General features: G+C 49.8%; 1 protein-coding gene across 1 annotated transcript in view; it reads left to right on the plus strand.

Moving 5' to 3' along the window:
- Positions 1-12,047, plus strand: part of LMF1 (lipase maturation factor 1) — a 121,781-nt gene that overhangs the window by 312 nt on the left and 109,422 nt on the right. The gene's annotated exons all lie outside the window — the stretch shown is intronic.

Consider the following 12,047-nt stretch of genomic DNA (forward strand, 5'->3'; position numbering starts at 1 on the left):
CGCCACTGCGCGTGCCCGCGACGCCGCCCCTCCCCCCGCTCGCGCCCTGGACCCCGTCCCGCCCCTCTGTGTGCGTGCCCTGGGCCCGCCACGCCCCTCCGTGCACACACCCTGGACCCTGTCCTGCCACTCCGTGCGCCCCCGAGTTCCTGTTCCTCACCAGGGCCCGCTTCGTGCCGGTACATATCCCAGGCGCTCCCCCGACACTCCTTCCGCGCGCGCCCTTCTCCCTGACGTGGGTTCGGGTGAGATCAGGTGGGCAGGTAGGGAGGTGGGGGGGAGGGGAGGACGAGGGCAGGTGACTTCGCACACGGCCCCCCTTTGCCTCTGTCACCAGAGCCGGAGCATCCCCCATCCCAGTCCTCGCCTGCCGGCCATCGGCTCAGCCTGCCTCGGGCTCCCCAAAGTTGCCACCGTCGCGCCCCAGCCCGGAGCAGGTCTGAGCGATAAGGTGGGGGCAGCCCCAGGGTCCCTGTCTCAGGACCTTGGGGAGTCCAGCTGGGGTCAGCTACAAAATCACCCAGTTCATTAGCAGGTGGGGGCGGTTTGCATCCTTGCTGCTGCCCTCCCGGCACAGGGGAGCCCAACCGTGAAAGTCAGGAGAGGTTCCCACTCCGTCCCAGGCTTTCTAGTTGCATTGCTGCATCCCCGGCCCAAGTGCGGCCCCTTCTGAAATCTGGGAGACATGGAACCTCCTTCACGTCCCTGAAGGCTGAGCTGGGGTGACTGGCTGGTGGCTGGCCAGAGTTTCTTATCCAGTGTTCTCAAGGGAGGAGGCACAGAAGTGGCTTCTCATGCTGTGGGGCCGAGGGACAGCTTTAAGGACTTCCTCAGCAGGTGAAGCAGCCCTGCAGCCCCCAGCTATGCAGGACCTGCCTGCTGACCCGTCCTCAGAAAAGCCACTTCATGCTCAAAATCTCGGGACATCCAGCCTGGGAAGAAGGGGATGCAGCTGCCGCCAACCCCCTCCTGCCCTACTCCCTAAAACCCAGCAGTCTGGCTTGGAAGGGAGCAGTCCTGTGAGCACGTGGGCATTCGTGGACACAAGTTCACGTTTCATGTGCCCAGCCTGATGGTAGTAACGAAGACGGACTCCCAGATTCTCAAATGAGCCTGGGTGTGACGAGAGTACCAGGCTGAGATGGCACTCGCCGGGGGGGGGGGGTGACGGTCACCTTTCTAGAGGGCTGCGGAGGAGCCGAACCCCGGCACTACCCAGGCGGGTTGCACACGGGACATCCCAGCTTAGGTCTTCACCCCCTTCCCTTGGGAGTGGAGGGGAAGAGCAGAGCTGAGACAGCTCTGGGACAGCGTCCACCCCACAAACACGTGAGAAGTTTGATGGCGCTCCTGTGCAAGAGCGAGGCTCGGTTTTAAGGTTTTATGTTATAACTGAGCCACCTCCTAGTGCAAAGCAGCGACGCGGTCATTACTGTAAGGTCACTGTGGGATTGCCAATATAGGCTTCAGCTCAGACTCTTTCTCTCTTTTTAAAGCTATTATATATATTAAAAGAAATAGTTCTTTCCAGTGTTGCTTTATCCTCCACAGTATTTAGTCATTCTAGAAGTTTGTGCTGTCACTTAGAAAGAGATGAAGTCAAGATATAGTGAATCTGTGAGACCTTAATAGGCCTTTAAAAGGGGAGCCTAAGGTACGGTGGGAAAAACCCAGCGGCTTTGCTTGCCGAGAGCAGGGCTTGATGAAACTGGGGCTCAAAGGGCTCTTTCAGAAGAGCGGAGGAGGCAGCCTTTGATCTCTGCGGGGATCCTCTGCTCAATTCAGAAGGAAGCGATTGAAGCCACTGGGTCAAGCAGATATTTTGAGCCTGGTGCAGAGCATAGAACGATTTGCTTTGACATAAGCATTTCCCCGGGCTTGTAAGTATATTTGGGGTTGAATCAGTGTTTCCAGGAACTAATTTCCCATCTTCCAGGGCTGTGGTTTTCTGGCTGAAAAGACCTGGGACAAGTGGGCAATCATCCTGCATGTATCTCCTTCTGGAAGGTCCTGGATCTTACTGGGACTATGACCTACACCCTGTCCCTTAGAATCCCAGGGTTTTTCCAAGGTGCCATAGGGGCTCTCCAGATATTTCACTTAATGTTGAATTTTACAATGTTTCTAGCTATTGAAAGACTTGTCATTAAACACACAGCCAAATGTATTCTGTAGAAACTCCCCTGGATAAAAGACATTGAACTTAGGCATGCTTAACCTTACGCATATTGTCTCAAGGGGTGTATAATAAAGATGTAGAGAGGAAAACATGTTGCATCAGAAATGCAGAACGGTCTGGGCTGTCAGTGAAGCCTGGAAGCCAGACCCAGAGGGGCCGGCCACTGCAGCAGGCTTCTGCACTCAGCCTGATGTGTCTCCCGTGGGGCCGGTTCCTTCCGGGCAGGCCTGGACGCATTTCTGTGCAATGCGTCCAAGGTGTATAGGTGCTGGGGGTGAGCTCGCTGTATGCAAGTCAGGGCATGCACGATCCAGTGTTCCTGGGGCATCTGTAGTGGCAGTGCGGTGGGAGCTGACACATGCTCTTCTGCCGACAAGCAGTGTTTTAACGGGCTCTGCCAAACAATCGGCATAAAGGTTCTCCTGTCATCCAGATGTGTAGACTCCATTCCCGAGAATGTTTAGTGTGTTAAATGTTGAAGTAGCGCCTGCCCCGTGCATGGGTGCTTCACGAGTACATGTTCACCTCCTGGTAGCAAGGTCCTCACTCCTGGCAGACAGCAAGGACACAGGTTAAGCCACTGGCCAGGCGTGTAGGGAGCAGAGATGGGCCCCCAGAGTCCGGGCCCGTGGCTCCTGTGCTGTGGTTTATTCACCCCCATGATGTGCTCAATTATCCTGAATACTAGGTTCACACGTGGGTGCCACATTCAGGCCCTGAGGCGCACCTGGAGGGACTGAGGCTGCCGGAGGTGGTGGACACCCAACACTGGTGTCCACCCGGCACGGGATGCTGCTCACAGGAATGGCTGAATTCTGGATGAGTAAGAGTTCATGTGACAGGAACTCCTGGCCTGAGCTGTGGCATCTGGGTGCTGTGTTCGTGGAGGGGGCAGGGGGTGCCGTGTTCGGTCAGGCCTGTTGCTGTCCCTGTGTATGACAAGGAAGCAACCTGAGTGTAAGGACCATGCTCAGGGTCACCATGGGATGGAGTGGTGGAGCAGCCTGGCAGGGAAGTTCTTGCTGCCCATGACACGGCCCTCTCCCAATGGCCATTGTGTTGATAGGCACGACCTCATGTTCCCTAAGGAATAGTGAGGGCAGCAGGAACCCTGGAGAGCTGCAGCAGGCAGTGTAGGGGCCAGACATGCTGCCACCCATCTTGTTCTAGAAATTGAACCTGAAGTGCTTAACCCCTCCTTCAGTGGCTCTAAGTGGTTAAAGCTGGATTGAGGACATGGCAGCAACGTTCTAACCTTGCAGCAAGGGGCGTGTCGGGTAAATGACTGGTCCGAAGCCTCTTCTGCCAGGCCAGCCCCTTGGTTGATGGAAATCCCCCTCCCACAGGGCCAGGAAGGGCCGTGGGTCCAGCAGCTGCGGGGCGGCTGGGGCAGACCTCGTGGAGTCTCTGGCATGTGTGTTGAAGCCACTGCTCAGTAAAGCTGGGTTTGCCAATGAGGCAGAAGAGAAGCGATAGCCTTGTAGGTGCTGTTAAAGAAGTCCTACAGAGTAAGACTTGTCCAGCCTCTGTTCATGCTAGCTTTTCCTGGACTGGACTCCAGTTGGCTTACTATGGATGAAAATTTCATAGAGTATGTGGGCACTGTGTTTAAACCATGTAGAACTGAGAAGTGATCTGAAATAATGTAATGGCAGCTGGTCGGAATTTGGTTGATCACTGCTGCTTCACTGGACAGAACCTTCCGGAAGCTTGTGATAGGTGGAAGTACTGAGGCTGAGCGTTGGTCCACTCACCTGAGCTGTGTGACCTCGGCCAAGCCGCTCATGGTGATCATCTCATCGCTGACCCTCATCAGTGGGGTTGTCCCAGGGCTGAGCCAGATTCCCTATGCTTCACCATGGCCATTCAGTACTCTTGAAGTAGGAAAAAGACATTTCCTTTGGAGAGCACTCATGAGACATTTTCCAGTTAGAAAGATGTTTGTATACAAAATTGCTAACAGTTGGTCACATGAAGACAAGCTAGGTGGTGTTGGCATCTGCAGGTGGACCTTGACAACTGGTGTTGTCCGCGGCTGCTGCATCTGAACTCGCTTACATCCTCTTGTTGGGCTGAGCCCTGGATGGGCCCGATGGAATAGCCAGGTGTGTGCTTAGTGACACAAGCTGGGGGCTTCAGGGAATGCCCTCCTGGCTGCCTCTGGAGGTTGACATCTGCCTGTGCTGCTTGGAGAAAGAAGATTCAGCCCAAGGGGAGGAGCCAAGATAGGAGGAAGCTGAGCAAAGATGGCTGAGGACCAGGCCCCCCATGACACCAGCCAGAGTGCATGTAGAGATGACGTGGAGTGTGGGCTGCTTGTGCAGAGACAACAGTCCCACCGATGGGCCACTTGGTATGAGTCCAGGTTACTTCTGCTGAGGGCAGCTGGCCACCGAGCGTCTGCTCCAGCTGCAGCCACCACCCCTGGGGCTGCTCCCTGATCCTGGCTGTTGCTGCTGGGTCCCCTCCAGTGGGGCATCCCCCGCCCTGACTGTGGTCCTGAGACCTGCTGGCCTCTGCTCTACCTGGCTCGAATGCCCTTTTTCTCTATCTTGCCTTTAGACTTAGCTCTTGGCTGTTCTTGTGGACTCCTAACCCGGCCAGGGGGCTATGTAATCAGCACTGCCCCCAGCTACTGTCAGCCTCTGCACAGTCAACACCATCCCCGTCTGCCTGTCCACCTCATTCTGGCTGTACCTCTGTCCTTACTCAGTATGGTGGCCCAACTTGTTGCGTATGGTCGGTCACTATCAGTGCTTTGCATCCAACTGTGTCCCCCTTCCCTCCCCCTCCCCACCCCTAGCCCATGGGTGTGGCCCACTCAGGACACAGACAGCCCACCCAAAAGGCCCCTGGTTCCCTCCTGGGTTGAATTCGTAATCTCTCCGATCTCATGGTTTCCTGTGTGCTGGTTTGTTCTCTCTTTTTGCTGGAGTGTATCCCTAACAGCTTTTCAAGAAAGGATGTGGAGAAGGTGAACTTTTTCTGTGCTTCCATGCCTGCCTGTGGGATACCGATCTGCCTGGGTCCACGCCTCTCTGTCAAAACAGTTTGCCTTCTGAACTCTGCAGAACTGATGGTGTCTCTAAGCAGTTGGCCACACGTCCTTTTGTCAGTGGCCTAACTGCTCTCCCTGGAAGCTCTCTGAGTTCTCAGGTGCCCTGCCATTCTGCCATCCAGCCCTGCTCTCGGTCCCATGACGCATCTGTGTGAGAGTCCCATTCTCGCTGTTCCTCAGGGGTCTCCATGAGCTTGCTTACTCTTGAAACTTGGGTCTTTAGTTCTGGGTCAGGTTCTTCTGGTCCCACAAAATCTGCACCAGACCGCCGGCTGGGTCCTGCAACCAGGCCGGCTGGGGACCACTCATGTTACCAGCCCCTTAATGAAAATCCTCCTGGACCTAGGAGTTGCGCTCCCACATGGAACCCACTGCTTGGTTGTGAGCCTCTGAGCAATGGTGACCACACGGTAGGGAACGGCCAGGGCTCCAGAAGTAACTCCTGACACTGGCGAGAGAATTAGGGGCTGCTTAACGCTTATCGCTCCAGCTCCAGATTGTTACCTGGAAGTCCTGGGATAAGATTTCTTTTAAAAATCTGACTTATAAAGGGTCTCACAGGTAGTTTTGGCCCAAACTCTGCAGCTCCTGGTTTTGCTGGCTCAGAATATGCTGCACTGGCGATATGCTCGCCATGTCTGTCCTGATCACTGCTCGGTGCCTGTCCTTGCTGTTATTGTTTGAGGTGAACTTAAGGCACTTGGGGAGCATTAGCTCATCCATGAGGGTAAGTCAAGCCTCACCTGGGCTCCTGTTGCTTGGCCTTCCTTCTCGGACAACACCTGAGGGCAGGACTGGAGCACCAAGTAGCATTGCTGCACTGTGTTTGCCAAACTCTAAGCTGTTTTTTGGAAGTTTGAGGAAAAAATGAAACAAAAAGAATACTTGAAGCCTGCTTTACTTGCTTTTGTCCTGAGTGCAGTGGCTGTAAGAGTTTATAGGAGGTGGGTTCTTTTCCTTCGGTTTGGGCCACTCAATTCCAGTGAAACTCTGTAAAATGCTTACAGTTTTTTAAAAAGGCAAACAACACTGCCCTGCCTCTGTGCTCTCTACAGCTCATGCCTTCACAGAAAAAAACTATCTGAGCTCATTGTGCCAAGGCCTAGAACTTAACCATAGTTAATAAAAACCACCTGACAGAGAACGACATTTCTAGGAAGATTGTTTTAATTTTGTAGCAATTTATCTGAAAGGGAGAGAAAACTATTTTTTCTTTTTGGTTTTAAATAAATTATTTGCAGATCATCCTTGACAATGCCTATTCAGGTGGCGTGGTGCTTCCTGGTCACTCCTCCTAGGTCGGCCTCAGGGTCCCCTGGTGAAAGACTAAGAAAGTCTCCGAGGGTTGGCCCCATTGCCTGCCTTCATGGGGGTGGGGTGGCTGGGCCTTTCTAAGGTTGGTTAATCAGTTTAGCTCTGAGATCCTGTGATGCTCTGACTTGTTTCTTTTGTCTGCTTGGCTATTTTTATAACACGAGTGGAAATTGAAACAGGTTTTTTCCCTCTGAAATCTAAGTCCACTCTGTCTTCATTTTTTCCTGATAAGTAGGAAGTTTCCTATGCTTCTTGCCTTAGAATTACTTTTTTAAACTATTAAATCAGTGGGACCAAGTCTTGTCTTTCTTCAGTGGCACTGGAGTTTGAATTGTGGTAGCAGATGGAGGACATCCAGCTGTTCAGCCACTGCTGATTAGGCCCTTGTGTAGCCGGGTCCGGCAGGGACAAGAACTGGGCTCTGCGGTGTGTAGTGGCCGGCTGGTCACCATCCACGCTTCCCCCACCTGCAGACAGGCTTGAGTGTACACACATGCAATGCACACAGGTACCCACACATACACATACATATGTACACACATACACATGTACACGTGTGCACACACATGCGTAGGCACATGCACACACTTGGTCTGGGCTATGGCAGGAGCAGCCAGCACTGTTCCTCCAGATGTGGCTGTGGGGCTGGGTGGGCCCCGCTGCAGGGTATCCTCTACGTTGCAGGTCGGTGGCATGTGGACTCTTCTGCACCGTGGTGAGGCCAGGCAGGGTGTGGGGAGCAGGGAACCTCTGTGCTGCAGCCCTGTGCTCTGCCGTCTCCACCTTCTTTCTTCTTTCTCGGTGCTGCCCCTCCTTCCCCAGTGCCTTTAGGGGATGCCAGTCTTTTGCAGCCCGCGGGGCTCCTCTGCCTCCACTGCCCAGGAGGGAGGGCAGGTCTCAGCTCTCTTCTTGCAGGGCACCGAGTGGCACATTGTGGGCTTTTGAGACATTTGCACCTTTATTTATTTATTTATTTATTTTTTGCTGTTGACCAAACTACAGACTCTGGATTTTTCTCCAATGCCCAGGACCCAGTGCACAGACGACACTGCATTAGTCCTCAGTCTCCTTCATCCCCTCTGGTCTGTGACAGTCCCTCAGACTTCCCTGCTGTATCACGACAGTGACAGTTTTGAGTATCCCAGTCATGTATTTTGTGGAATGTCCCTAAAATTGGGTTAGTCTAACGCTTCCTCACGATTAGACTGGGGTGATGAGCTTTGGGAAGACTCCCAAGAGGGGTCTTCTTGCCACACCATTCAAGTACCTGACATCGCACGTCCTACTGGCCACCTGGTGAAGGTGTGTCTGCCAGGTGCATCCCCATATTACCCCCACCCCTACCCCCGGTCAAATCACGACTTTCCTGCCCAGTCTCTGATCTCTGGAAGCCAGTCATGGGTTCAGCCCACCCTTGGGGGAGGAGAGGCCTAGCACCGCCTCCTGGAAGGCTGTCTGCAGATATTATTTGGAATTCCTCTGTGAGGAAGATCTGCATCCTCTCCCTTACTTATTAGCCGTTTGTGTGCGTCACTATGGGCTCACCCACATTTGGTTTGCACTTTGCGCGATGATCCGGTCGCATTGTTCTCTGTGTCTCAAGTTGTGCCAGGCTCGGCCACTGGGATCTCTTTTATGTTGTCTCCCGTGTCCCTGCTGCATGCCCCACTCTTACATGAGCACTGCCTGACTTTCTGGCACTGCAGGGTGCTGTGGGCTCGTCTTATATTTCCCGGCCCAGCCCTAGATCAGCCGCTTCTCCACAGAGCCCTGGTTCCTCCTCCTGGAGAAGAGTGTTAGAAACCCCAATCTGGGTGCTGGGAGTGCCTACTGCTAGCAGGTGTCTCTGCCTCCCGCCCTCTGGGTGGGCAGAGCTAGGTTATTTGTAGCTGACAGATTCACACACACACGGGATTTCTTCTCTGTTTGTCCATCTGCACTCACACCAAGCTACACGTGAGTCAACACTATGTCTCCAGCTCTAGCCCAGTGCACGGGTGTGTCTAGCCTTCCCTCCTGCCAGTGAGAATGTAGCTCCCACCACCCCATACCCCCCAGTGCACATGCAGAGCAGGCTCAGGCTTGTTCACCCTTACCCCAGGAAGAAAAGCCAGCAGACCACAGTGTCTACACGCAGTTCCCTTTGTCCCTGTCCTTACAGCTTCCACTTGGAACATTTTCCAGAGTCACTCAGGCCAGCTCCTCCCCTCCCCCATGCATCCAACGAGGTCACACTGCACATTTATAGCAGAGTTAGGTCTGCTTGCCACAGTCTGCATCCATCCTGGAACCCCTGGCCCTGGGTTGGGTGTTCTGAGTCTGTATGCTTGAGCCTTTATTTACGTGATGTACATTCTGTAGGTTTTGACAAACACACAGCTATCTGTCACCCAGCACAGTATGGAGCAGTCCTGTCCCCCCAGAACTTCCCATGTGTGTGTGGCGACCACCCCCTCCACCCCAGCACACTCTGATCTGTTTTCTTTGTCTGCAGTCTCGCCCTCTCTAGCATGGCGTGTGAATGGAACCATGCAGCATGCAGCCTTGGGGTCTGGATTCTTCCACTTAGCAAAATGCGTTTAAGGTTTAGCCAGTTGTTGCGTGAATCAGGGCCACTGCCTTTCATCTCTGAACATTACTCCCGTGTGTGAGTGCTCCACCATTCCACGCTGAAGGGCATCTTCCTCGTCTCCAGTTTTTGGTTATTACAAACACGGCTGCTATGAACATTTGTGTGAAGGTTTTTGTGTGAGCATAAGTTTCCAGTGCACGTAGGTGGGTACCTGCATAGACAGTGGGGTCGGTGGTGGGCCTTGGTTTGGCAAAACACTGCCAAACTGCCATTTGTGGAGGCCGCTTCATTTTGTGTTCCCAACAGCTGTGAGCAGGAGTTCCCATTGATCTGAATCCTCTGGCATATTTGGTGTTGTCAGATTTTTATTTATTTTTATTTTGGCCATTACGATAGGTGTGTGCTGACATCTCACTGCAGTTTAAGTTGGCATTTCCCCAGCAACAGGTGACATTGAGCATCAGCCTCTCACATGTTCATCTACCATCTGTGTGTCTTCTTTGTGTGAAACAGGCAATTCAGTGTCAGTTCAGGTCTTTTGCCCTTTTTCTCCTTCCTACTTTTTTTTTTTTTTTTTTGTCTTTTTTCTTGTCCGGCAACGGATCACAACCCTCAGTGTCGTGCCCGTACCGGACCGGGACCGGCAACGGGATCGCAACCCTCGGTGTTGCTCCCACACCTCGCTCAGCCAGTGAGCGGGAACCGGTCTGTATGTGGGATCCGAACCCTTGGCGGGAGCGCCACCGCGCTCCCAAGCGGCGCACTGTAGCAGTGCGCCACCGGGCCGGCCCTCTCCTTCCTACTTTTTAAATCAGGGTGGTTGTTTTCTTACTGCTGGGTATTAAGAGTTCTTTAAATAGTCTAGTTACAAATCTTTTACCAGATGTGTGATTTGCAAATGTTCTCTCCCAATCTGTGACTCATCTTTTCATTCTCTTAAAAGTGTCTTTTGCAGATCAGAAGTTTTTCATTTCAGTAAAGCCCAATTTGCTAGTTTCTTCTTTCATGGATTATGCTTTTGGTGTTGTATCTACAAACCCAAGTCACAAGATTTCCTTCTATATTTTTTTGTAGAAGTTTTATACATTCATGTTTTACATTGAGGTCTGTGGTCCTTTCTGAGTTAATTTTTGTATAAGGTGTGAGGGATGAGTCGAGGTCCATCTTTCTGCATGTGGACATCCAGTTGTTCCAGCATTGCTTGTGGAAGACACTGCTCTTTCTCCATTGAGTCATCTGGGCACCTTTGTCAGGGCGAGTCACTATGTTTGCGAAGGTCTCTTTCTGGGCCCTCTGTTCTGTTCCATTGATTTACATGGCTATCCTTTTACCAATACCAGGCTGTCTTGATTACTGTAGCTTTACAGTAAGTCTTGAAATTGGGTAACGTGAGTCCTCCAGCATTGTTCTTTTTCAGTGCTATTTTGCCTATTCTCCTTCCTTTTCCTGTCAATGTACATTTTAGAATCAGCTTGTCAATATCTACAGAAAACCTTTGATTCAGATTGTGTTGAATCTGTGGATCAAATTGGGGAGAACTGACACCTTCATAATTTTGACACTTCCAGTCCATGAACATGGTATATCTCTCCATATATTTAGGTCTTCTTTGATTTCTTTCATCAGTGTTTTGTAGTTTTCTATGTACATATTCTATTTATATTTTGTTAGATTTATATCTATGTACTTTTGGGGGTTTGCTATTGTAATTTTTTTTAAATTTTAGATTATAGTTGTTTATTACTGATATATATGAAAATAGTTGACTTTTATATATTGACTTTTATATATTGACTTTGTATCCTGTGACCTTGATAAACTCACTTAGTCAAAGAGTTGTGGGGTGTTTTTTTTTTTTTTGTAGATTCTTTGGGATTTTCTACAAAGACAATCATGTCATCTGTTAATAAAGACAGTTTTATTTCTTCCTTTCCAATCTATATGCCTTTTATTTCTTTTTCTCGCCTTATTGTGCTAACTAGGATTTCCCATACAACATCGAATAGTGAGAAAGACATCCTTGCTTGTTCCAAATCTTAGGGGAAAGTATTCAGTCTTTCATTTCTAAATATGATCTTTGCTATAGGCTTTTTATAGATCATCTTCATATGTTAACAAAGTTCTCTTCTTTTCCTAGTTTTCTGAAAGATTTAAAAATCATGAATGGATGTTGAATTTTGTCATGTGCTTTTTATGTGTGTCTGTTGATATTATCATATTTTTTCTTATTTAGTCTGTTAATATGGTGAATTATTTTGACTGATTTTTAAATATTGAACCAGCCTTGCATTTCTGAGAGGCAGTTGGTTGTGATATATTATCTCTTCTTTTGTGAGTTTTGGTAGTTTGTATCTTTCAAGTAATTGGTCCATTTCATCTAAGTTGTCTTATTTTTTATCTTAGAGAGATTTGTAATATTCCTTTATTATCTTTTTAATGTCTGTGTGATCAGTAGCAGTGTTTCCTTTTTATTCCAGTTATTGGTGTCTTCTTTTTTTTCTTTGTTAGTCTAGCTAGAGGTCTATCAGTTATTTTGATCTTTTCAAAGAACCAGGTTTTGGTTTCATTGATATTTTTTTGCCTGTTCTCAATTTCATTGATTTTTGATCTTATCTTTTTAAAATTTCTTTTTTGCTGCTTGTTTTGAGTGTAATTTGCTCTTTTTTTCCTGCTGTCTTAAGGTAGAAGTTTGGATTTGAGGCCATTTATCACTTCTAACCTGAGCATTTTACTGTAGATTTCCCTTTAAACACTGCTGCAACAGCATCCCACAATTCTCGATATGGTGTGTTTTTATTTCCATTCCATTTTAAAATATTAAAATACATTAATATATTTTATTATATTTTAATATAATACAAAAGTATTAAATATAATACAAAAATATTTTGTAGTTTCTCTTGAGCGCCCCCCCCCCCCCCCCC

This window comes from Galeopterus variegatus, unplaced genomic scaffold (genome assembly GCF_000696425.1).
Source record: "Galeopterus variegatus unplaced genomic scaffold, G_variegatus-3.0.2 Scaffold615, whole genome shotgun sequence".
NCBI classification, from domain to species: Eukaryota; Metazoa; Chordata; class Mammalia; order Dermoptera; family Cynocephalidae; genus Galeopterus; species Galeopterus variegatus.